The 26,753-nt window shown below is 46.3% G+C and overlaps 1 protein-coding gene across 4 annotated transcripts in view; it reads right to left on the bottom strand.

Annotated features, from left to right (window-relative positions):
* LOC119971178 (myosin-3) overlaps positions 1-26,753 on the bottom strand; it is a 1,049,419-nt gene that overhangs the window by 709,890 nt on the left and 312,776 nt on the right. The gene's annotated exons all lie outside the window — the stretch shown is intronic.

Here is a 26,753-nt window from a genome sequence, read left to right as displayed (position 1 = left end):
TGATACCTCCGATAACTTCAGCAAAGCCTTTCATATTCACATGCAGACTTTTGCCTCATTAAGGATGGGGATTGTCATAACACCCAAGAGGACACAGGGAAACCATTATTGATCTTCCAAGGGACTTGTGGAGTATGAGCTCCCCAGATATGGTGCGGAAGCCACCAACCTGGGGCTCATTATGTATTGATATAAAAGCAGGCCCAAGGCAGGGTGTAGACAGGTATAGTCCTCCCAGCAAGGATTGTACTGGGAGCGAGATGCTGCTTCACACAGACCTTTGTATATAGTTATACGATTCCAACAGTGTAGAAGGAAGCCATTTGGCCCATCATGTCTGCACCAACCCTCCGAAAGAGCACCCCACCCAGGCTACTCCCCCGTCCTATCCTCATAACCCATCTCACCTTTGGACATTAAGGGGAAATTTAGCTTGGGCAATCCACTTAAGCTGCACATCTTTGGACTGTGGGAGGAAACTGGAGCACCTGTAGGAAACCCCGCATACACAGGGAAAATGTGCAAACTCCACGAGTGCACAGTCACCCGAGGCTGGAATTGAACCCGTGCCCCTGGTGCTGTAAGGCAGCAGTGCTAACCACGGTGCCGCAGTTAAACCACAGTTAACAATAATAATAATTATTATTATTAATGTCCCAAGTAGGCTTACATTAACACTGCAATGAAGTTACTGTGAAAACCCCCTAATCGCCACACTCTGGCGCCTGTTCAGGAAGGCTGAGGGAGAATTCAGAATGACCAGTTCATCTAACAAACATGTCAAAATTAATGTTCAATCTTCGCCTGCTTTCTCAAGTTACGAAAGGGATTTAAGACAGCACTTCATCTCCACAAGAACTGTGCAGTGGTTACTACTACCAATATTGTCATTAATATATGTATCTGTGACAGGTAGATTGGTAAGGACAAGGTCAAGCTGAATTTTCTTTCATGTTGGCACACTCACCACCTGCCACAGACCAATCTGCCAACTAGGACTCAACTGAGTCAGTAGTGGTGCTACTGTGGCAGTCTTACCATTGGACCCAGAGTACAATATGTGCCATTGCTATCCTCAGTGTTTCATCCAAGTGGTGTTCGACATGGAGGAGCACTGATTCATAAGCTAAGTGAGGATAGTAGGTTTCCATGCACATGTTTTATCTGGTACCACAAAACTTTATGGGGACTGTTGTCAATGTTGAAGATTCCAAGGGTTCCCTTCCCACTGTATATTTCTGTGCCACTGATACATACTCAGGGATGGTGATGGAGAAGTTTGGGACGTTGGCTGAAAGGTGTGTTAGTATGGCTATGTCAGGCATTTGCTCTTCTGATTTTGGCACAAGTCCCAAATAGTGAGGAGGAATTTGGCTGGGAAATGGCTGGCCAGGGTGTCTAGTTCTTAGGTTTATTTTAATTTGAGTTTACTTTAATTAACTACGCAAGGGTCAAGGGGAAGATAATCATCCCCACCCCGTAAGTCCCGTGCAGTGGGTTATGACATCCATCATTTTTATATTGGTTTACAGATGCATACTTAGTTTCCTTGTAGATTATGTACTACAACTATGAGATGTTACATTGATTCGTCTGACTAAGAAATGGAAAATTGTTGCAGAAAGCAACCAAGTTTAAATGTCAGTTGAACCTTAAAGGAGTGCAGTGATGGGAATCTAATGGTCTACTTGTAGAACTACCATTCACACAGTTTCCGTCCATAGCAGTCGTAAAATCCTTGTGACTTATGAGCACTCAGTGCAGTTCGGATCCTTATGCATTTATATTAATGCGATCATGGTACAAATTTCCAGTCATATAAATAAATGTCAATATTAATCACATGAATTACAGCATAATATTACAGGATTTTTGAAACGAGTGCATTCCCAATCCCATGCTCGTAGGTAGTCTACATTAAAGTTGTAGACCAAGGTTTTCCCTTTGTGTGCTCACCAGCCTTTGATCAATGGCTTGTAAGTGCAGAAGTGGAAAATCCCAGCCATTATGTTTAGTTCTTAACATTACCCATTCCTGTAAGGTCAATTATATGTTGTAAGGATTCAATTAAATGTCATTTTTTTTCTAAATGCCGAGGGTAAATTATATGTTGTGGCTGCAAAATTTAACTCTGTAGCACCACTGGTTCCAGCACTATGGGAGTAGAGTAACAAAAGAAAATTGTGAGGGGTTTGCTTCTGGTAACATCCAGCGTGCACTGCACCAGTCTCCATGCTGTGGAGGGTGATATTGTGGGAAACCTATACATGTGCTGAAAACATAGCACAGTGGGGAAATTGTGACATTAATCAGTGCCTACTCCTGCTTTGGTGACTGACCTGTTACTTTGGACCTCGCCGGCCTTGATAACAGCCTCCATTAAACCACATGACTGCACAAACAACCCCACCTCCACCCCATGTGGGCTACTTCAAGATGTCACCTTTTTCTGATCATCTACCTCTCCTGCAAAGGTAGTGGAAGTGCTGGGTTGTTGGAAGAATTGATAGGGGTTTTTCATTCAGAAGGGAGTGGTGAGGAACCTTTAGAAATAGCGGCATCATTCTGAAATGCCACTTACTTCTTGTCATGGAGGCTACAGTTCCTACGAGAGGAAAAGCTGTTCGAGGAGGAAGGAGGAGAACTTTTAATTGGAGGTCTTACCCACTTATGGTGTCCAGAGAGCCTATGACTTAGAAAGAAAGATGCGTGACCTTCTGCGCACTTCTGGGCGAGGATTGTGCTGCCAGTGGCTGTCAATGTCATTACGGCCCTTAATTACTACTCCAGTGGATCCTTCCGGGCTGGAGCCAATGACATCACCAACATAACTCACATTATAGTCTATTACTGCACACCAGGAGGGGGAGGGGGGGGGGGGGGCATCATTGTTAACTCAGAGAGAAATAGGAAGAGTTGACACATGGCTTCACCAGGATAGAGAACTTCCCCATGGTGCAGAAACCCATTGACTGCATGCATGTTTTTTTTTATTATTTGTTCATGGATGCAGTTGTCGCTGGCTGGGCCAGCATGTATTGCCCATCCTTGAGGGTATTTGAGAGTCAACCACATTGCTGTGGATCTGTAGTCACCTGTAGACCAGACCAGGTAAAGATAATAGGCTTCCTTCCCTAAAGGACATCAGTGAACCAGATGGATTCTTTGACAATCAGCAATGGTTTCATGGTCATCATTAGAATCTTAATTCCAGATTTTTATTGAATTCAAATTTCACCATCTGACGTGGCGGAATTCGAACCTGGATTCCCTGAGCATTACTCTGGGTGTCTGAATTACTAGGCCAGTGAAAATACCACTATGTCACTGCCTCTCATGTGGCTCTGCGGGTACCACATCTCAATTGGGAGATACACCTCAACCACAAAGGGCTCCATCCCTGACATATAGTTGGCGTGCGACCACATCCATCATCATGGTGAATACTTGCTCTCCCAACAGCTGTCATGGTGCTATCATCCTGTGCCAGTCAGCCATTCCAGCTATCTACGAGCTAACCTGCCAAACCAGAGGGTGGCTGGTTGGCAGCAAGGACTACCCTATGCGCCTGCAGCTGATGTCTGTCCTCCATCATCCAACCATATATGGACTGTTCTCCTGCAATGACAGCTATCCTGCCACTATGAACACGGTGGAACGCATGATTGGTGCCCTGGAGCAACAGGGCAGTTTGCTGGATCATTTGGAAGGAGCACTCCAGCACACACTGGAGCATGTCAGCTAATTTGTAGTGGTTTGCTATAACCTTCATAACTTGAACATCAAGTGAACATAATCCTTGCCACCAGGCTTCAGTATCAACTCATGAGGAAAATGAAGAGAGAGAAGGAGAAGAGAGGAAGCATCCAGGACATCACAACTTTGGACCGGCTATCCATGGGCATTTTCTCGTAGAATCATAAAATCCGTACGATGCAGAAGGCGGATATTTGGCATATCAGGTTTGCACTATGCCCCCCCCCCCCACCCCGTCCCAGCTGCATAGCCCCACCTAATCTTTGGATACTAAGGAGCAATTTAGCATGGCCAATCCACCTAATCTGCACATCTTTGGATTGTGAGAAGAAACTCACACAGACACAGGGAAAATGTACAAACTTCACAAAGACAGTCACCCATGGTCAGAATCGAACCTGGGTCCCTGGCACTGTGAGGCAGCAGTGCTAACCACTGTGCCACCATGCTGCCAAAAATCTCAAAATTACTGGGCCTGAACACTACACCCACCCCCCTCACACTGCCTGGCCACCCCCTCTGCCAGCAGCCCCCTCCGTGATTCCTACCTGATGCTCTACTTGATGAGTGGAGGATGATGACAACCTGCTCTGCAATGAACTCTGGCATTCCGCATCATTTGACAACGTCCGACTCCTGCCTGTGGCAGCAACTTTCCACTGTCCACCTGGGTGATCCCTGCATGCAAGATGGCCATTCCATATCAAATGATCCCATCAAATCTCTGGGGTGGCGGAGGTGGGGACGGTGGGGGGGTGGGACACCGGAGCGGTACACGCTGGCTGATCTGCAGTCCCTGGGCCAAGCCCACCCCCCACGTCTGCCATTCCCCCCACCGGGCCCCCTCTGCGTGGTGCCGCTGCCCATTTGATGCGCCAGGGACAACGGGGGGGAGACTCCGGGGTGCTGCGGTGCTCCGGCACCTCCCCTGCGGGAGTCACCGGCATGGGCCCCATCACCTCCACCTCCCTCAGAGTGAGAGTGGTGTGGGGGTGGTGATGCTGGGGACGGGGGGTTTACGCACGTGCCATGGGGAACTGCAACACAGCGGAGTGTCACTTCCTTGCCCGATGCCGACCTCCACCCCTGTGACTGCCCTTTCTTCAGGCCCGCCCCGCTGAGGTGAGGGGCCGCAGGTCCAGCACACCCCTTCCAGTGTTCTCCCCTTCCCGGCGCTAATGGCTGACCTTCGCCTGGGTGGGGGTCACAGTATTAAACAGTCCGACACATGTTCCCATGGCGCTGACCACCTCTGCCACATGTGGCCAGGCCCGGCGAACAGAGGTGGCTGGCAGCCTCCTTCCAACCCGGGGTACAGGATCACCCACCTCTCCTCCATGGCGTCTAGCAGGGTCTTGAGCTCGGTGTCCGTCAAACGGGGTCGCTCTCCTCGCTGCCACCTTGTTGACTCGGTGGAGTGAAGTGGGTATATGCGGCTGCAGCTTGTCAGCCTCCTAACTGTCAATCATGAAACCGGCGAATCCCACACATTTCTCATTGGAATCAATTGTGTTCCACGTGGCGCCAGTGCTGACCCCTTAACGGTCACTGAATCGGTCCAGATGCGGCACCAGTTTTGCTGTTATCGAAGTCCACGAATCCTGCCCCTGGGTCAACACTTAGTCTCAGGAATGGAGAATTCCGCGGACAATCTACATCAATGTTTCTGTCCTCATCATGGATCATTTCCGACTATGTTGCTTTGACTAGTATTAATGCACCACATTCATTGCAGCTGTATAGTAATTCAATTGTGAAAGCCGTGTTAATTCTTGTCTTAACACCCTGTGAGCAAACAATATTGCAATTTTCTTTTCAGTCCATGTCAGCATATATGCAGCATATGACTGTGTGCCGCTACATCTATCTACCAGCCAGATCATGAGATGATATGGAATGGATTGAATGCTTTCATTTAGCACCATTACCATATGACTGACTAGCTGAGACACAAAATTAGGTCCCCGGTTGAAGATTAACCACTTCTGAGAACTTGACTCGAATAAACATTTCTAACGATGTGTCAACCACAATGTCTACATTTAACAAAGCAATGACTATTACGTCTGAATACCCAGATGTACAGCTAACAATTGTAATGCACATCGCTTCCCTAATTGACTTCTGACAAGCATAATGCCTATAATATTTATATCTATCCTCTTGAAAAGTTTATTAATCAAGGGGAGGTGTTTCAAAACTGTTGCTGTCATTCCTTGTTTTACCCATACACTTACATTTATCACATATCTGCAAACTACAACTGTGTCCCCAAAAATACTGAGGTACCAGAAATGTTGGAAAATTCTGTACTTTGCGTGTTCCACGGACTGGATTCTCCAAAATGGGGCTATGTCCCCACGCCGGCATAAAAATGGTGGCATTTCACTCCAGACTTTCCTAACAAAAATAAAGACCAATTCACCTGCCTGCAGGGGGCTGGCAGGGACCCGGAGAGATTCTCGCGTAAATGTCGATTCTCCGCCCCCGTGCCAAACATGATTTTGGCGCGGGGCTGCGGAGAATCCAGCCCCCATATATTTTCTACAACAGGGCACCTTTTCAGTACACTCAATTATCGGATCTTGAATTATGGATTTTAAGTGACAGACTGACTGAATTCCCCAGCTTATCCTTTTATCCCATCAAGAAGAGTTCCACTGGCTACTCTAATTCCATGTCATAATTTGAACTTTGGAGAAGAACCGAAAAATTGTCATAATGCTGGATTTCCCCAGGTTCTGTGGAGGCAGTGTTTAAGGCCTGGGGGTGCTGGTGCTGAAAATCGGTGGGGCCAGTTCAGCAAAGATCCCCAATGCACTCCCATCTCTGAAGGAATTTCCCATGGCAGAATGGGAGCAAAATCAGTTGCCAGCCAATTACGTACAATTTTGCAGTGTTACCGGTGACTTGCCCGCCAGCGGAGTACCCCCACCGAGAACAGCAACACACTTGGAAGTCATTGGAGCCGGAGAGTACTTTTCCCAGCAATGGACTTGCGTAGATGAAAGGCCACAATTGCAGCAGACAGCAATCCCACAAAGAGAATCTTCCCTCTACCCTGTGGCCCTACTGACCTTTGGACTCTTCCATTATTGTATTCTGTGTGCCAGCGAGGGTGTCACCATGTTGAGACACTTTCATTGTCTTGACTTGTCTCAGCAGTGCTAATCTCTCATGATGGGCCTGTTGAAACGCCCTCTGACTGGCCTCTTAGCTCGCATGGTCCATTACCCTGATTGCCACTGGTTGCGTTGCCAGCAAGTGTAGGTTTGGGACCCCCATATGGTTCTGATTCTTCCAACACTTGTGGGAGAATTTTAGCCATAGCCTCTGCCAGTTCTTCTCTGATTATCTTGAAAGCATCCATGTGCATGCCATCCGAGCCTGGTGACTTACCTACTTTGATCAAATATTTTTGCACAGTTATATGTAGAAATTAATAATAATAATCTTTAAGTGTCACAAGTAGGCTTACTTTAATACTTCGATGAATTTACTGTGAAATTTCCCTAGTCACCATAGTCTGGTGCCTGCTCGGGAGGGAGAATTCAGAATGTCCAATTCACCTAACAAGCACGTCTTTCTAGACTTGTGGGAGGAGATCCAAGCAGACAGGGGGAGAATGTGCAGACTCCACACAGACATTTACTTGATACTAATATTTCAATAACACAACAATTTCTAAAAACTGATAATGTTTTTATTTATCTTAGCCAAACCTAATAGATTTCTTCCTTTATCCTACAAAATCCCTCATTACTTCCTATTCCTCTTGTCAATTGTATGTCGATTTAAAGATATGCATGAGTATATGAATTAGGAGCAGTAGGCTATTTGGCCCCTCAGACAGTTCCACCATTTGATTAGATCATGGTTGATCTGTTCTGGCCTCTGCTCAGAGGTTCAGTAATGGAGTTCACCAACATCAGGATGTCTTTCACCACAGGGATGGTTCCAGGAGGCCCACTAGCCTCGCCTCAACAGCCTGGGAGGAGATTGCAAAGGAGGTCAGCTCATTGGACACCCACCTGAGAAATGCCAACAAGTGCAGGAAGAGGATGAATTATCTGATCCTCTCTGCCAGGTGGTCAAACATCAGCTCACTCCAATCGTACACTCTCCTGGTGGTACCATGCACTCAAAGGGTTACACTGTTCAGGGTTCCCACATGATATTTACAGGGGAGACATCAGCACTGATTGCCTCACAAGTACTTTAATATCACCAGCATCACGTCTATCATGCTCCGCAAACTCCAGCCTCAGCTCTTAATGTGGAGAGCACAGCACACACAACAGTTAAACATGCTTCCCAATCTGCCCTCCATCTCTTCTCATCACATTCCATTTATCTTCGTACAGGTCAAGCTTGCTCATGGAATCCAGACTGGAGGAGGGAATGCCAATGTCATGGAGTAGACCAAATTTAAAGATGCTGCTGGGTTGGTGGGGAGAACAGAGATCGCTCATGTGGAGGTGAGATCAGCCTCTTCCAGCCAACTGGTATGGATGAGCTGTCCATGAGTTGATCAGATACTGTTATTCTGCTGGCTTATGGATGAAAGCTATCATCTCTCTCTTACAGGACCAGCAAATCCAGTTCGGCCTCCAGAGCAAACATAAGCCCTGTCCACAGGAGGAAGCTGAGGAGCCATTGGAAGAAGGTCCAATCATAGCGTTCACCTGTATCTTCCACCAGCTCAGAGGTGCAAAGCCTAATGGGACATAGTTATACAGTAGGCTCGGGGTCACATTCTGAGGAACACCTCACAGATACTACTCCCTAGAAGTTGGAAGCAGTGACACCCCAGATCTCTGGCACTGAAAGGACTGCTGGCGATCAGGCACCTACTGAGTCCAAGTCTGATGATGAACCTCTGGGAACAGCCATATTACATATGCTGGAGATACAACGACCGTGGTGGAAAATCAGGTAACGGTGCAAGTTTCAGTCAGCAGACTAGAGCAAAGGATGGAGGAGTCTGTCCGCTTTCTCTCTGATGCCATAATTCTGACCTTTTGGTCTCCATGGAAAGGGTGAGGACCGCATGGGAGATTTTCACTCAAACCTGCACTTCATCGCTGTGGGCATTGGTGGGATCCATCAGTGGCCAGGCAAGAGAGGGTCAGGGCACCTTGATCTCCCTCCTAGTGCCCCCTCCCCACGCCGTCCTACAGCCTTCACCCCTCCCCTCAGTGATCCTCGATGTGCTTTGCCCTCCTAGCTCTACTGCTACATCCAAGGTCTTCCTAGCAGGTACATTAGAGGTGGACGAAGCCAGCTGCTTACCTCGTCCCATGGTCTTCCATGCCCCTGGCAGGCATCCTCTGGAGGCTCTGAGGCCGGAGGGTCCCGGCGCACTTGTCGGCAGCTCATGCACAGCCGTGCCGCCTCGTTCCGTGTGCTGACTGTGAGACGCGGCCTCATCAGAGGGGCAGAACTCGGGTGCGCTGCTGGCCACCGGCCCCACTCCATGGGACGGGTCAGGGTTCCCACTCAGCGCCCTGCACGGTGCCCATAGGACCCTGGGGTTCAGCAATGCCCATCTGTGGCAGGGACAAGCTCCACAGCGACTCTCCCATTCCCATCTGAGAGCAGGGCATGTCCCACAGAACCTCATCAAGGTCAGCCTGGTACTGGGTGACATCCCCCAGCGAGGCAGACATTCTGCCGACACCTTCAGCCATGGCCATCAGCGACTGTGCAACGCCTTGGACACCTTCACTGATGAAGTGAGGTGATGGGAGATTTGGGGGTCGCATGGAGTGTTAGGGGGTGGATGCTCACTTGCGGGCGGACAGGTCTGGGGACAGAGCATTGGTGTCTACTCACTCATGCTTCCCGGTGTAGGTTGTTGACCCTTTTATCGGCACTGGAGGTCAGTCTTCTTGGTCACACTCCCCAAGCTCACAGCTGCCGCCACTTTGTCCCAGGCAGCACTGGCTGCCCTCTGGCTAAACCTTCGGGGCCTTCGGGCAATTAGACATCCCTCCTGGCCTCCACTGCGTCTAGGAGCCTCCCCAGGTCCGCTAGCTCGGGTTGGCCGAGCAAGTGCAGCCTATGTACTGCTCAACCTTGTTAGCGGGGGCTGGCGAGTGCGGTGCCAGTGATTCGGCTGGCGAGCCTTCAGTTGTGGCGAGCACCACATAGGGCCTCGTTAAGTGGACCAATTAACATTGAATAGCGTTGCTGGCCTCGCTGGGCCAAGCACCGGAAAGCTTCCGGCAATTCCCGCTCGCTATAACACATAGAAACCTTTCCAGAAAATCTCACCCATAGAATTTCCTTTTAGCACTGGGGAGCTGAACTCAAGAGCTCGGGCGGCCAATTTGAAAGAATGCCCCAATCTCTGAGTGAACTTATGGGTCCCCCACACTCATGGGCAATGTCACCCCCACACACATGGGAACTACCCCACAACCCCTTCTTTCTAGGACCCCCAAGCTTCCGGAGGCTCCTACTTACCTGCCGCGCAGCCCCCCAGCCTTCAAACCCTCCCTACACCCTCCTCTCATGGGCATGGCCCCCCTCGGGGCCTGACCATTGGCAGTGCCACCGGGGTACCCTTGCATTGGCACCCTGGCTGCCAGGCAGTGCTATCCAGGCACATTAGCAGTGCCAGGGTGGCAGTGCCAAGGTGCCAGCTGGGAAGTGCAAACGTGCCCATATTCCACGGGAGGTCCAGGGGGCCACCCTGCAGTCATCCCTAACCACACTGAGGTCTCTGATGGCCCAAGCGACCCCCCCATGTGCCGTATCGTCTGGTCCACATTTGTGTGGAACAGCACTCATCGGGGCCCGGCTGCAGCCTCTCTAGGGAGGCAGGTGAATCGAGGGAGGTCTGCAGGTCCGGGAGCGCCATTTGGTCCCACCCCTTTTGCGCAGTTCCGACTCTGATGCCTTGCGGGACTTGGATGAATCCAGCGAGGCGCGAAAACTGTGGGAGGCCCGCGAGAGGGCTCTCCCAGGATTCTCCAGCCACATTGTGCTTTCGCTTGAGCGCAACGTGGCCAGAGAATCGCGCCTAGTGTCTGACTGCCATTGGTGAAAACCCAGAGGGGTGCTGTTGCAGGTAGGCTTTGAATGTTACAGTCATCTCAAACTCACATTCAAAGTGAGTGCTAATTGCTGCACGTCACTCATTTACAAATGTGATTCAGGCCAGTCTAATTTTCCACTGACATGGTGCTTCAATAGTAAAGACAGACTTAAAATACCTGTTCAACATATCTGACATTTCCATATTTCTGATTATTAATTCCCCAGAGTTACTTTCTGGAAACCAATCCTCACTTTCATTATTCTTTTCTTTATTAAAAAGCTGTAGAAACATTTCGTGTCTGCTTTTATTTTTCTGGCTATCTTTCTATCATACATTAAGCCATTCTTTGTTGGTTTTTATATTCTCTTCAATCTTCTGACCTGCCACTAATCTCCATGGAATTATACACATATTCTTTTAATTTGATAGTATCTTTAACTTCCTTAGGTAGCCACAAAGTATGCATCCTTCCAATAGAGTATTTATTTTTCGCTTGAATGTATCTTTGCTGAGCGTTATGAAATATCCTTAAATGTCTTCCATTGCACCTTCATTGACCTATCCCTTAACCGAATTATCTAGTTCACATTAGCCAGCTCTGTCTTCATTCTCTTAGAAATCCCTTTAATTAAGTTTAAAACACTAGTCTTAGAACCACTCTTCTCTGCCTCAAACTGAATGCAAAATAATACTACAATAACTGCCAACTGGAGGCCCATTTACTCTGAGGTCAATAAGTAAATCCGTGTCTGCACATTACCATTAGAATAGACTACTCACTGGTAGGCTCGAGAATGTACTGCTTTGAGAAACTGTCCTAAACGCACTTCATGAACTCATCTTCCAAGTTCACTTTGTCCAATCTATATATAGATTAAAATCACCCATGGTTATTGCCATAGCTTTCTCACAGGCCCACATATTACTTCACGCTGTGTAGCTATTTATAAACAACCTCTTCCCTTTGTTATTTCTTACCTCTATCCAAATTGATTTGACATCTTGATCTTTAGACGGTCATCCCTCACTATTGTACGAATGTCATCTTTGCTTAACTGAGCTATTACCCAACACCTTTTCATAGCACCCAGCTTTTGTCATCTTTCAGCCATGATTCTGTAATGACTATCATACCAAGAAGAACCAAGCCACATGCCTCAATGTCTACCGTCCGGTGGCCCTGACTTCAGTCGTAATGAAGTGCTTCAAGAGGTTGGTCATGAAGCGCATTACCTCCATACTCCCAGAATGCTTTGATCCACTGCTATTTGCATACCGCCACAACCGGTCCACAGCAGACACCATTTCCCTGGCTCTACACTCATACCTAGAGCATATCGACAACAAGGACTCCTACATCATACTCCTATTTATTGACTACAGCTCCGCCTTCAACACCATAATCCCAGCCAAGCTCATATCAAAGCTCCAAAACCTAGGACTTGGCTCCTCACTCTGCAAATGGATCCTTGACTTTCTGACCCACAAACCACAATCAGTAAGAATAAACAACACATCCTCCACATTAGTCTTCAATACCGGGACCCAGCAAGGCTGCGCACTTAGCTCCTACTCTACTCCCTGTACATACACGATTGTGTGGCAAAATTTGGTTCCAACTCCATCTACAAGTTTGCTGACAATACGACCATAGTGGGCCGGATCTCGAATAACGACGAATCAGAATACAGGAGGAAGATAGAGAACCTAGTGGAGTGGTGCAGCGACAACAATCTCTCCCTCAATGCCAGCAAAACTAAAGAGCTGGTCATTGACTTCAGGAAGCAAAGTACTGTACACACCCCTGTCAGCATCAACGGGGCCGATGTGGAGATGGTTAGCAGTTTCAAATTCCAAGGGGTACACATCACCAAAAATCTGTCCTGGTCCGCCCACGTCGACGCTACCATCAAGGAAGCACAACAGCGCCTATACTTCCTCAGGAAACAGGAAATTCGGCACATCCACATTAACTTTTTTTTTTATAAATTTAGCGTACCCAATTATTTTTTCCAATTAAGGGGCAATTTAGTGTTGCCAATCCACCTAACCTGCACATCTTTTGGGTTGTGGGGGCGAAACCCACGCAGACACGGGGAGAATGTGCAAACTCCACACGGACAGTGACCCAGGGCCGGGATTTGAACCTGGGTCCTCAGCGCCGTAGGCAACAATGCTAACCACCGTGCCACCGTGCTGCCCCTCCACATTAACTTTTACCAACTTTTACAGATGCACCATAGAAAGCATCCTATCTGGCTGCATCACAGTCTGGTATGGCAACTGCTCGGCCCAGGACCGCAAGAAACTTGAGAGCCGTGAACACAGCCCAGTCCATCACATAAACCTGTCTCCCATCCACTGACTCCATCTACACCTCCCACTGCCTGGGGAAAGCGGGCAGCATAATCAAAGACCCCTCCCACCCGGCTTACTCACTCTTCCAACTTCTTCCATCAGGCAGGAGATAAAGAAGTCTGAGAACACGCACAAACAGACTCAAAAACAGCTTCTTCCCCGCTGTTACCTGACTCCTAAATGACCCTCTTATGGACTGACCTCACCAACACGACACCCATGTATGCTTCACCCGATGCCAGTGTTATGCAGTTACATTGTGTACCTTGTGCTGCCCTATTATGTATTTTCTTTTATTTCCTTTCTTTTCATGTACTTAATGATCTGTTGAGCTGCTCGCAGCAAAATACTTTTCACTGTACCTCGGTACACATGACAATAAATAAATCCAATCCAATATTTATTTCTATTTCAGCTGACAATTCATCCGTTTTGTTACAAATGCTGTGCACATTCAAATACAAGGGACTGGATTCTACGCCGACGGGATGCTCCGTTTTGCCAGCAGCCCAGGGGTATCCCGTCGGCTTAGGGCTGTCCCACAATGGGAAACCCTATTGACCAGCTGGCGTAACAGAGCACCCGCCAGCGGGGTGAAACGGAAAGGTGGCATGGCGGGGCGGGAATCCAGCCGAAGAGCTTTTAGTTCTGTCTTTTTATTATTTTCGCAACCTCTAGTCTTATCGACAAGCACACTCACGTTTTCTATGGTCTCTCCCTTCCTGCAATATTCTAGTTATTTTCATCCTTATTGCTACCTTGCTCTTTTGTCTTGTCCTCTTCCTTTAATTTATCACTTCTTCACTCACTCCCACTAGTTCCAGCATGGTTCAGGTAAAGACCATCCCACGGTATTGCTCCCATTTTCCCCAGTTCTGTTGCCAGTGTTCCATTTCCCCACACAAATCTTTAGGCCATGTATTCAACTCCCTAATCTTATTTACCGTATACCAATTTGCTCATCGGTCAGGTAATAATCCAGAGATTATTCACTTTGAGGTTCCGTTTTTTGATTTAGACCCTGCTGCTCACACTTCCTGAGCAGAATCTCTATTCTTGTGCTATCTATATAATTGGTGCCGATGTGGACAACTGGATATCCCTCCTCCTCGCCTCCCCGCATCGTACTGTAAGTTCCTTTCAGCCCCAAACTGATGTCTCACACACGCACTAAGCAGGCAAAACAGCCTTCTGGATTCACTCACAGCTGCAAAGAACTGCGTCCATCCCCCTGACTATACTGTCCCATTGTCTCGTTACATTCCTATTTACTCCCCCCACTCCATTGGCTTCTTGTACTCAATCCTCTCAGACAATTGTAAAGGTTGAGATTGCTTTTTGTCCTGCTCTCTGGTTGAAGTCTCATGCCATCCCCTGTTGCTCTCTGTACCACTCTCCGGTTCTGGAGAGCATCTCGGGTCGATGTCAATTCAGGGCCGCAAGTTTCTGCCATGCATCTTTATGTGACTGAAGAGGTCTATTCTCCTCTATTAATGGTGCCATTCTGCCTCATCATTAATGAGTTGAGACTCAAAGCATGGAGTAGCATGGTTGAAAAGTTGTCATCATTCCGACCGATTGATAGAAAGTTCCTTCTAATTATTAAGGTCAATGTCGCTGCACTTCAAGGACAGTTTAAGAATTTCTTTGAATCATTTTTTCTGTCCTTGCCTGGAACGTTGGCCATTTAAGAGCTGAGAGATTCATTGGAGGTATTGTTGATGGAATTTCTTTAGCCCTCTTATCTGTCACTGATAAACAGACCAAGTCTCACTGCAGTACAGGAGCGTGGTGACGATAACTTCTCTGTACACTGGGATTTTTGTTGACTTGTCTTTGCAGTCAATCACTGGCTGCTGTAGTTTATTGAAGACTGATCTTCCACAGCTGATCGGTGTTGCACCTCTGCGTCAATGGTGGTCTTTTGAGAGCGATGACTCTCAAGGTATGGGAAGTGTTCAGCACAATCCAGAGTCTCTGCTACAATATGTGTGGGAGGTGGAATATTTGGCTGACAGTTGGCTGAGAAAATCCACCCAGTGTGGTTTTAGAATTTACAGAGGATTCTCTGACATTGTCTTTGCTGACAGACAAATTCAAGGAAAATGTTAAAAACAATACTATACAATACCTCATTGCATTCATCAACCTAACTAAAGAATTTGACTCAGTAAATCGTGAGGCTCTGTAGATTATGCTTCAAAGATTTGGATGTCAAAAAAACTTCATCATAATCTTACAATTGTTTCATGATCATATGGCTGCAACTGTCTTGACTGGGATATCTGATGCAGGTGGCTTCAAAATCCAGACTGGGGTCAAGCAAGGCTGTGTGATAGCCCCCATTTACTATTTACAATCTACCTGACAGTGGCTATTCACCTATTCACCTCATCAAAGATCAACTGCCCTCTGTTGTCAGTATTAAATTCCATCTAGATGGAAAACTCTTTAACCTCAATCACCTGTGTGTCAAAACTAAATTGACCTCCATAGATATACATGATCTACAGTTTACGGAAGACTGCAGTGTTGTTGCCCACTCGGCATCAGATTTGCAAGCGACTCTAGAGCGCTTAAATTCTACATACAAGAAAATCAACCTGTCCAAAGAAATCATTGGTTAATAGCAACTACAACATAGTTAGATACAATGTGAAAATAGAAAAATATATTGAACCAGGATATCTTGTGGAAATATCAGTGCAGTTAACAAAGTTTATCATTCTTAAAAGCTAATCAAGCAGCAACTTCCACTGACCACATATGCAGTTAAGTGTGGAATTCTAGAAGTTGCTGTCTATGTTGCCCTCCTCCTCCAAAAACTGAGCTATAATCATATCTTGAAAATACTCAGCATTGATACACCCAAAACAGCATGAAGTTGCTGCCCTAACCTGACGCATACCTGCTAAACTAGTCAGGAAAAATAGGGCTTGTATTTTCCAGTGTTACTAAATTTTGAACAGTGTGATAAGTCTTAACTACTGCCAAACAACATCCCTGGAACTGAAAATTACCTTCAATATATATGGAATCTCATTTCTTCAGATTTTAATTATTGTTGGAGATTTTTGTTACTTTTGCCTTTGTGTTTATCTTACCTCTTTAATCTCATATTTCTTTTTGTCTTTTTATTTCACTTTCTATATTAGATTTGGCATGAATTAATTAGTCAAACTAACACTTCCTGGTTAAGACCTGCATTATTCATCAACAATTCTTTAAATTGACTGTATCGCCTTAACCACAGTAATTTGCGCTCTTCACACAGATCTCAAACTTCCTCTAGAGGTCACTGCGTCATTTTGGCTCTCTAGTTTACAGTACATTCCTGTACTGTAAATCCTGTAGAAAGTCTGTGGGCAAGTGTAAATGTAACAAAGAGCTCACACTGTTCATTCTCCATGGAGACCAAAATCCAGTTTATGGAATAATCAACAATATGGAGAAAGGCAAAGTTCAATGAGATACGAAGGAATGTGTCTCAAATAAACCTTTTACGTTTCCAATTGATCTTCTGACTGTTCCTCTACACTTACTATATGTTTCATGAATGTCTTCAGTGTTGTAAGCCGTAGTTTTATTTATTTTACAATTTGGTTTAGTTTTAATCTCCTCCATTAACCATGTACCCTATGCTTTGATTCATCCTTATTGGAATAAGTCTATTTTGCACTTTGTCTATCACATAGTTGGAGATTTCCCCAGTGCTGATTTAATTGCTACTTATTCTGCCCATTTAACTTGGGTCAAAAATGCCAAAACTCACCGTTTTTCATATTTATTGGCTCTCTGCGAAGAACTTTACAGCCCCTTCCACCACAGGACACAATGGAGTTTAGAACGGCCTGTCGCATTTTCCAGCCCTGTCCACACCACACTGGCCATAAAGTTTCACTCCTTACCTCTTTCACTTTTCACAATGATTCTAACTATGGTGGTCATGATTTCCTTTTTGTTCTCCCATTGATTATTTACCCGCTTCATTTCTCAGCAATAAATCAAACAGTGCTACACTTGCTGAACAAGAAACATACTGACTATGGGAATAGTTCTGGATTATTCTAAAAAGTGTTTCCTACTTTGGCCACATATGTGACAATAGGCGCGATTCAGCAAACTCAAGTTAAAGCCCGCTGAACAGCGGGGTGTTTCTCAGCAGCGGCAGCCTTTTACTTTGGCCTCGGGGAGATTCTCTGTGCCGAGGCCGTACTCAAAGGGATTTCCTGCTGGCAAGCTTCAGCTCCTCGCAGATTAGGGTGCCAGTTTGTTCAGCAGCCCTGATCTTTCTTCCACCCCACTCCCCCTGTTCTTTTGTCCTTCCCCTCCAACCTTGGGGGGACTGCTTCTAGGAATCCCCCATCACCTTCCCTGTACCTGGCAATGCCCCCCCCCTTGCAGGCCCGACTCCTAGAAGTGCCAACCTGGCACCCAACCAGCTTGGCACCCTGGTAGTGCCACTGGGCCAGGGTGTCTGGGTGGCATTGCCAGAATGCCGGGGACGCTGCCAGGGTGGCACTGCCAGTGTTGCCCATGTGCCGGGGAACTCCAATGGCCTGGGAGACCCCCCCCAGGTGCCGTTACACCTGGTTCATGTTCAGAGTGGCACGGTACCACAGTGGTTAGCACAGTTCCTTCACAGCTCCATGGTCCCAGGTTCGATTCCCGGCTTGGGTCACTGCCTCTGCGGAGTCTACACGTTCTCCCCGAGTGTGCATGGGTTTCCTCTGGGTGTTACGGTTTCCTCCCACAGTCCAAAGATGTGCAGGTTAGGTGGATTAGCCATGCTAAATTGCCCGTAGTGTCTGAAAATGTTAGGTGGGGTTACTGGTTTATGGGGATAGGGTGGAGATGTGGGCTTAAGTGGGGTACTCTTTCCAAGGGCCGGTGCAGACTTGATCGGCCAAATGGCTCCTTCTGCACTGTAAATCCTATGTTTGTGTGGACCAGTACTCGGTGAGTCCTGGGAATTGTGTGCCTAATTTAAATATTCAGATCTGGTATCACGCCAGGTGGAGTGAGTCGGGTGACTCGCGCAGGTTTCGCACCCAATTTGGAGCTCACGCATTTTCACCCATTGCGCTTGGATCTACGCCGGGCGCAACAGGGTCGTTGAACCATGCCCAGTTATTCCATTATCAGGACAATGAAATCACACAGTATTATTACCTTGCTGATCTTGCATAAATCTTTAACCTGTCTATTAATCACCCCCAAAACTTTACTTCCATTGTCTGATGGTTTGCTATGCACAGAAATGTTTTCCTTCCTTAACTCTAACCATTTGGATTCTGCTCTGATGCAACTCCCTGGAATATCCTTAAGTCCTCAAACTATGATAGAATCCTTTAAAAATACAGCCCCACTCCCTTTCCTCCTCTTAATTTCTGCAGTACATTTTACATTGAGCATATTGTTCCCTATTTTATCAGAATCCAAGTCTCTTTTGTCCCGAGGTCATATCCCTTCCATAACTTAAAAGTGAAGGATACAGGCAGCACGGTGGCCTAGTGGTTAGCACAACCGCCTCACGGCTCTGGGTCACTGTCCGTGTGGAGTTTGCATATTCTCCCCGTGTCTGTGTGGGTTTCGCCCCCACAACCCAAAAATGTGCAAAGTAGGTGGATTGGCCACGCTAAATTGCCCCTTAATTGGAAAAAATAATTGGGTAATCTAAATTTATTTTTTAAAAAAGTGAAGGATACAAAGAGGAACTTAAGAAAAAGCAAAAATTAACCACCACAATTAAGCTGCTTGCTTTACAGGAACATTTATAATTAGTGAAGTAGGAAAGAAACTACAAAAGACAAAAAGCAGACAGAACAAATATAAAACACAAGAATTTTAGAAAGAAATGAAAAAAAAAATTCATACACGGGGCAGGATTTTCGAAGGCCAATGAGGGCAGGAACTGAGCCAGGCAGGTGCATAATTTCACACCACCGCTGGTATACCAGTACCATCCTGTCTGAGTCATTTTCCCAAAGGCCAAATTGGGTGCAGAAGAAGGGTTACCCATTCGCAAGTGATGGGTAACTTGTTAGGTTAATTAAAAGGTTAGTTAGGGTCATTGATCAGAGGGCAACAGGAATTTTCCAGTTGACCTGCAGGCTCCCCCACGGTGATGGGAGTATGGCATTGCCTGGAAGCAGCCTTCCATTGGCAGATCAAGCTGGCAGTACTCAAGATGACTTTGCTGTCTGCTGACCTCCCCGTCAACCTGGCCAACAACTATGGCCATATGCCGGTTTGTGCAGGGCAGCTGTGGTCATTTTTAATTTCAAACATTTTTAAAATGTTCAAAGTGTGAGTGTGTGTCTCTCTCACCTTTGTAGCAGCTCCTTCAGTTCTCGAAGGCCTCCTATTTGCCATCCAGCTTTTAAGAGCCGAGCTGCCATCCTTAATTGGAGGTGCTCCCTTTGGCTACTAATTCATCCAATTTAGCTGAATGCAATATTTGGCTGCTGCTCCCAACTTAGTACTGGATCCATATTAGCTGTCAACATTAAGATCCTGACACAAATTGGACAATCCTGCAAATTTACTCTACACATTATTTGCATTAAACTGGCAAGTATGAATATCTACTTATTTCGCTGAATATCACTTCAACCTTGAGTAATATAATGGGTAAAATTATTGTTCTCCAAAATGAATGTATTTTTGCAATAAATAGATTTGGGTCATATGTTGGCTTCAATTTTAACACAGGGTGAGACTCAGGTAGGTGGGGTCTCAGATGGCTGGCCAGTTGTTTTGACTTTAGCAGTGTGAGGCATGGGTAATTTTAGATCATCGTCCAAATTTCCATAAAAGATGCACCTCTGGCCAGTGGGTGGAAGCAGAATGTCAGGCAGCAAGAGATTGCTAGAGGGACCGCAGGAATAGTCCTTAACAATTAGCTAAGTGGATAGGAATTTGTGGAAGAACCTCTTGGTTGGGTGCAAAAGGGAGCCTGAGGCAGGGAAGGGCAGGCCTCAACTTTCACAGAAGAGCAGCCCTGCTCATTTTTATTTTCACAATATGTCACGGGCATGGCCATCATTTATATTGTCCAGAGAAGGAGGAAGTGAACCTTTTTCTTGAACAGTAGTTTGAGACTTTCTTGGCCACTTCAGAGAGCAGTTATGAGTTAACTACGTTGGTGTGAGGCTAGGAAATATATAAGTCAGATCAGATAATGATAGAAGTTTTCTTCCCCCCGAAGTACGCATTGATTCTGTTGAGATTTTACAACAATCCGACTGGTTCATGATCATTTTCACTGCAACTAGCTTCATGATTACACCTGAACCATGCTGAGACCAGTGTTCTAGTGAGCCGCATAACTTGGAAAGTACAGAGGGTTTTAAACTAAACAGGTTGGGGCGATCAGTTGTGTGTGTGTGTGTGTGTGTGTGTGTGTGGGGGGGGGGGGGGGGGTGGGGGGGGGGGGGGGGGTAGAGATAAGGGATCAAACTTGGATAGATGTTACAAATCAAGGCATACAGTCAAGGCGGAGAGCAAAAATTGTAATAAGCGAAATGGGTCAGAGAATGGCGGGAAGTGACAGGGCGAAGAAGTATCAAAGGATACAACAATCAAGACAAGCTGTTACAAAGGTAATAAAAAGGCAAAACTAAAGGCTCTGTATCTGAATGCGCATAGCATTCATAACAAAGTAAATTCATTGATATTGTGCATCGAGAAAGATAAATTTGATCTGATAGCCATTACAGAGACCTGGCTACAAGATGATAAGGACCAAGTCCTGAATATTGGTGGGTATATGACATTCAAAATAATAGGAAGCTAGGTAAAGATGGTGGGGTGGCAGTGTTAATAAACTATAGCATTGGTGCAATAGTTGGAGGTGACCTTGGTTTAGAAGTTCAGGATGTAGAATCTGTTTGTGTGCAGATGAGGAACAGTAGGGGAAATAAGTCAATGGTGGGAGTGGTCTAACAGTAACCACAATGTAGGACAAAGTATACAAGAACAAATATTGGGTGCTTGTGATAAAGGGGTGGCAATGATCATGGGTGATTTTAATCTGAATATAATCTTGGAAATCACATTGTTAGTAATAGATGAGGGTTCACAAAATGCTTTTGAAATAGTTTCTTAGAGCAGCACATCCTGGAACCAACCAGACAGCACGTAAAATGAGATTTAGTATTATCTATTAGGGGCAGCAGGGTAGAATGGTCGTTAGCATAAATGCTTCACAGCTCCAGGGTCCCAGGTTCGATTCCCGGCTGGGTCACTGTCTGTGTGGAATCTGCACGTCCTCCCCCTGTGTTCGTGGGTTTCCTCCGGGTGCTCCGGTTTCCTCCCACAGTCCAAAGATGTGCGGGTTAGGTGGATTGGCCATGCTAAATTGCCCGTAGTGTCCTAATAAAAGTAAGGTTGGGGGGGGGGGGTTGTTGGGTTACGGGCATAGGGTGGATACGTGGGTTTGAGTAGGGTGATCATGGCTCGGCACAACATTGAGGGCCATAGGGCCTGTTCTGTGCTGTACTGTCACATTATGCAATGTGACAGGGTTGATTAATGACCACAAACCCCCAGTTAGCAGTGAATACAATACAATTTGAATATTGCATTCAGTTTGAATGCAAGTCTGATGGAACCTTTCCAAAATACAGCGAATTTTGGAAAATTAACTCCAACGGATCTAGCTACCTCAATAGCCGCCTTTAGTATCCTATGATGAAGTCCATCAGGACCTGGAGTCTTGTCAGCCCACAGCTCCATCAATTTGCTCAGTACTGCTTATCTAGTGATTGTAATTTCACCAAATTCCTCTCTCCCTTCCACCTCCTGACTTACAACTATTACCGCAATGTTTTTAAATCTTTCATAGTGAAAGCAGAAGCAATATATTTATTGCTTTCAAACATTTTAAAAAGTGGATCTGGGACTAATATTTTAAACTTAAATAAGGGCAACCACATGGGCATGAAAGCTAAGCTAGCTGAAGTGAACACCATTCCAGATACAACTTCAGAACTTTAGGGGCAGCATGGTGGCACAGTGGTTATCACTGCTGCCTCACAGCTCCAGGGTCCTGAGTTCAATTTCGGCCTCGGGTGACTGTGTGGAGTTTGCACTTTCTCCTCGTGTCTGCGTGGGTTTCATCCGGGTGCTCCGGGTTCCTCCCACAATCCAAAGATATGCAGGTTAGGTGGATTGACCATGCCAAGTTGCCCCTTAGTGTCCAAAAGGTTAGGTGGGTTTACTGGGTTATGCGGATAGGGTGGAGGCGTAAGTAGTGTGCTTCCACTAGTAGGGCCGGTGCAGACTCGATGGGCCGAATGGCCTCCCTCTACACTATAAATTCTATGATTCTATGATAACTAGATTGAAACACTTCTTTATTGCTACTGAACAAAAACCTTTGTGACCACAATCCAGGATAAAGTTAACTGCCACTTGGAAGAGCTCGGGTTAATTAATGAAAGTCAGAACTTGATTGAATTCATTGATGAAATACCAGAGGGTTGATGAAGGTACTGTAGCTGATGCTGTGTGTACAGACTTTCAAAAAGTATTTGATACTTATTAAGAAAGTTGAAGCCGGGCACACAGTGGCACAGTGGGTTAGCCATGCAGCCTCACGGCGCCGAGGTCCCAGGTTCGATCCCGGCTCTGGGTCACTGTTCGTGTGGAGTTTGCACATTCTCCCTGTGCTTGCGTGGGTTTCACCCCCACAACCCAAAAAAATGTACAGGCTAGGTGGATTGGCCACGCTAAATTGCCCCTTAATTGGAAAAAATGAATTGGATACACTAAATTTATTTTAAAAAAAGAAAGTTGAAGCCTGGAGAATTAAGGAGTCAGTGGGAGCATGGATACAAAATTAGTTAAGAGATAGAAAGTAAGGAGTGGTGATGGACAGTTGTTATTCAGACTAAATTAAAGTGTAAAGCTGTTTACCTCAGAGTGAATATTAGGACCAACACTGTCTTGGACTTGAGTGTTGGGCATAATTTCCAACTTTATAGAAGAGACAAAACTCTGAAATGCAATTAACAGTGGGGTTGGCACAGACTTCAGAAGGAAACAGATGGATAGGTGAAATGAATAGACATATGGCAAATCAAATTTAATAACGAGAAGCATGAGTGATGCACTTTGGAAGGAAGAATGTGAGAGGCAATTTAAACTAACTGGTACAATTTTAGAAGGTGATATGAACTGAGGCTTCACATTCTGCATTTCTGTAGACAGCAGTCAATAAAGCTGTTGAAAATGGAGCAACCTTGGGAGGGAAATTCAGCCAAAAAAAGTGTGATGGGTGGTGTGAGGGGTTTAAGTCGGAGAAATCTGATTCCCGACCGAAAGCTGCCTCCCACCTGCCCATTTTCAGTTTAAACTGAAGCAAAAAAGACAGTCAACCAACTCCAAGAGATGCTCTGGAACTTTATAATATGATAATGAGGCTATCGATAGAAGTTTCTATTCCCACCACCAGCAGGAAATTAGTCTGGAATTTTGTTCTCCCGACTTTTGATGGCAGATTAAAGCAGGTCGACTTACCCGCTGATCTATGTCAGGGACCACATTTGCATCTCATGACTGCTCATTAAAAGACCAAATCATCGGAACTAGGTTCCCCCTCCAATTAAGTGTCTCACAAGTGTATAATTAGAACGGTCTGCTACCCGACTGCATGTAAGCAAGTAAGGAGTTTCACTTCATCAAGGACTTCGAGATAAATACACATTGTTTTCGTCTACCTTTAAAAGCATTGCTGTGAGATTTCAGGTGCTTTTAAATACGCGGAAGGGGAGGCAATCCCAACAGGAAGAAGGAAGATGAGGCAGGACCGGGCAGGGGACTGATCAAGGAACAGAGAGGAGTAATGAAAGACTGTCCTGGGGCAATAGTTATAAGCGTGTCCAAGGATGTCAAAGACTATCCAACGGCTTAGGCCATGTTGTCAGGGCATATTAAACAGACTGACCTGGCGCCTAGGCCACGCTGCCAGTAGAATATTGTACAGATTGTGCTGGGGTTGAGGCTACACTGTTGGCGGCGTATTGAACCGACTGTCCTGCAGCTGAGACCATGGGCTGGATTCTCCGCCGGCAGGATGCTCCGTTTTGCCGGCTGCCCGACGGCGTGGGGCTGCCCCACAGTGGAAAACCCCATTGACCAGCCGGGAAATGGAGCAACCCACCGTCATGCTGAACCATAAATCTGGCATGGCGAGACAGGGAATCCAGCCCCATATATTGTTGGAGGATATTAAACAGACCGTCCCGGGGCAATATTAGGGGCTCTACATGACACCCATGTCTTGGCCCGTTCTTGGATGGTAACGGGCAATGATGGTCATGCATAGTAAGGCTTGCATGACATAGTCAGTTACTTGAGAATTTTGTTCCTGGGGGGTGTCAGAGGCATGGTACTGAAAAGCATATGGCACAGTCACAGTCAGGGGATGCATTTACTTTGTTTTAAGTCAGCAGCTATAAAGTAATGCCGGGAGAGGTGTGGGGATGTGTGGTGGTGTTGGGTGGTCCCGTGGTGGTGGTGGTGGTAGCGGGGGGACATCAGTGTGCATATGGCCTAGAGAAGAGGAAGAGTTAGGTCATGGGGATATTAACATTAAATAGTTCAGGGGGAGATCAGGAATATCAGCAGGGTGATGATGGGTTCAAGGATAACAGGGTGTGGATGGACAGGGGAAGAATAGGAATTAGGAGGCAGCGAGGATGAGACGGGAATTTAGTGGATGATGAGGGAGACGGGAGGTGGTGACGGTTGGAAGCTGATCTCCCACATAAATGTTAGCAGAACCACTTTGAAGTTCGCTTGTAATGACAGAGTTTGAAAAACAAGTTCGAAAAAAATCGGTCGGGGAGCAGTTCAGCACAGCAAATATTGGCCGATCAAAGGAGCAGCCTATAACCGTCTTGCACACACCATGGAGAGCATGGCTCAGCTGAGCAAGGATCTAATGCACAACGAATAAGCTTGGATCGTTTTTTAATGATAAAGATTCAGACAGCAATCCATTACGTCCAGGAGCTGAGCTGTATATGGTCTTAATTGGCATCTGATCCAGGCCAGGATGGATGTAGGCTCCAAGAACCAATGGATATATCTGCTGTGCAGAGGCAGCATGAACCCTAAAAGCCTCCATGTTTCCAGTGCATTGGTCATAGCATTCAAGGCGCCATACTTGCAGTCAGGACATAAGCACAAGGACTGTGTATCCATAGTTTTTATAAAGACACCAACAAAAGGATGACTGTGGCTCCAAGCACTTAGGTCTTTTGACCCAATGAACACCCTCATTGAGAATGCTTATCACATCTGAGGGGAAAGATCAGCCACCTGTCACCCTCCAGGCCAATATAATTCTTCAAGGGGTGGCCTTGATATGTGCTGTGCACATTAAGGGAAAGTCAAGTGCTGGAAAATACATTGCTGCCTTGTATATGAAGGACGACAATTCAATGGGCACTAACATTGATTGCTAATTGTATCAGTTCACAGAAACAAGGAGTTCAGAATGTAGGCTGCAAAAAATGCTGCCTTCTTAACAGCTTTGATGTGAATGAAAAGGGTCCATCTTCATTTGATACACCTCAAGGAAGACCATCAACCTGAGGAACAACATCCAGCAGAGCCCCAGGAAGACCCAGAGGTCAAGGAGGAACAACCAAACCCACAAGACATTTGTGGCAGTTAAGGGTCGACAGAAATCACAGCTCTATATGGAGATGAGCGAAAGACAGTGCGACAGATGCCTTCGCTTTCTAAAGATGTAGCAGCTCAAACTTGCCACATTCTCTATGTGGAAGACATGCCAGATGGACTTGATGGTCATGCAGTGCCGGTTGCTCTTCAGGTTACCGCCACACTGAACTTTTTTGTCAGTGGATCCTTTCAAGGCTCCACTGGGAACCTTTTCCCGAATCTCACAATTGGTAACACATAAATGCATAAGGGAAGTGACCAATGCCCTTTTCAATGAAGCTCACTTCATGTGTACTTCCATATGGATGAAGAAAGCAGGACTTCCGCTTGTGACCATGGAGTGATTGGTCACATAAAGGGCTGTTCCTGTTCAAAGTCACAGAAAAGGGCTCTTTTTACCCAGATCCGGGTGAAATTTTGATGAAAAGGCGTAGGTAAATGTTAGAGGAGTGGTTTACCACTGGAATGGTATGTCATCTCATCACCAGACCCGGCAGAAAACAATGAGAGGTTTGGCTGGAAAGTTGAAACAGTCTTGTGCTTCACAGCCAGTCTCTTCCAGCATGCAGGCGGGGGAAGGGCGAGCTGTAAGGCCCCAGATACAGTAACTGATAACTTTTATCAAGGAGGAATTCCATAAACAGAGGAAAGAAATGGATGAGGATCATGCAAAGGCCATTGCAGAAGCTGTGGCACCCCTGAAGAGTACTTTGGAGTGGATGGAGAAGTGTTTGGAGGTGCAGGGGTCACAGATTCGGGAGATTGAAGGAGTGATCTCGGACCACAGTGATCGTGTGGTGGCTCTGGAGGTGGAGGTGGGACTCCTAGAAGACCTTTGTAAAACGCCGAGGGCAAAGGTGGAGGAGCAGGAGAATGCCTCGAGAAGGCAGAACCTGCG

Source organism: Scyliorhinus canicula, chromosome 9 (assembly GCF_902713615.1).
Source record: "Scyliorhinus canicula chromosome 9, sScyCan1.1, whole genome shotgun sequence".
NCBI classification, from domain to species: domain Eukaryota; kingdom Metazoa; phylum Chordata; class Chondrichthyes; order Carcharhiniformes; family Scyliorhinidae; genus Scyliorhinus; species Scyliorhinus canicula.
Note: the sequence above shows the minus strand (reverse complement) of the source record. Positions and strands in the feature narration are given on the sequence as shown.